The sequence below is a fragment of the Rhagoletis pomonella genome, unplaced genomic scaffold (assembly GCF_013731165.1).
Source record: "Rhagoletis pomonella isolate Grant_MI unplaced genomic scaffold, Rhpom_1.0 Rhpom_scaffold_00003, whole genome shotgun sequence".
Taxonomy (NCBI): domain Eukaryota; kingdom Metazoa; phylum Arthropoda; class Insecta; order Diptera; family Tephritidae; genus Rhagoletis; species Rhagoletis pomonella.
The window spans coordinates 82,154,318-82,155,310 of record NW_023458557.1 but is presented as its reverse complement, the minus strand read 5'-3'; positions in this window follow the sequence as shown (position 1 = coordinate 82,155,310).

The following is a 993-nucleotide window of genomic DNA, read 5'->3' as shown; positions in this document are numbered from 1 at the left end:
TTTTTTTTCCTGTAAGTTCATGAAAAGTGTCAAACGATCAGCTGATTTACATGTGCAAACAAAAACAGAAAGCGGTGAAAGCAAAGAATCTTATATTTGTTAAAAAATGGAAGTAAACAACGAAATATTTGAATATGTATAGATTTTAATAATTATTTAGTGATATTTCAGCCAAATCAGTGTAGTACCAATGACATGTAAACAAACCGTTTGACGTTTTTACAGGAAATAGCAGGGTTCGGAAATATTCACTCACCTTCGTACGCGAACGCGAAGGTGAACGTATCAAATATTCTGTATTGATTCTCCTTCGCGAACGTGAAGCATAAAACCAGTCCAGATAGTTCGCGTTCGCGAATGTTAGGTAGAAAAAATTTCCGCTGTTGTTCGTACGCGTATGTATTGGTGGACCAAACAGCGTGCGTTCATATATGTACATAGCTATAAGTGGCAGCGATGCCTTCGCGAAGGTTCACTGCTGTCGTTCTCCTTCATAAATGAATGAAAATGCTGCGGCAAATATTCGCGGAAAGTTGGTGTGGCTAGAGATACTATTCTGTGCGAAGGCAATTTTGTTAATTGCATAAGATTTGCACCGTTCATTCGATTTTCAAAAATGTGGTGTCAAATGAAAGGGCTTGACCTCTGGATGTGCAGAAAGGATATATTTTTTTAATAGGGTTGCCACCTCGTTTAAAATTATGATATTTACACCGTTCTCCCGATTTTCAAAAATGAGGTGTCAAATGAAAGGGCTTGTCCTCTGGATGTGCAGAAAGGATATATTTTTTTGACAGGGTTGCCACCTGCGTTTAAAATTGTGATATTTACACCGTTCTCCCGATTTTCAAAAATGAGGTGTCAAATGAAAGGGTTTGGCCTCTGGATGTGCAGAAAGGATATATTTTTTTGACAGGGTTGCCACCTGCGTTTAAAATTGTGATATTTACACCGTTCTCCCGATTTTCAAAAATGAGGTGTCAAATGAAAGGG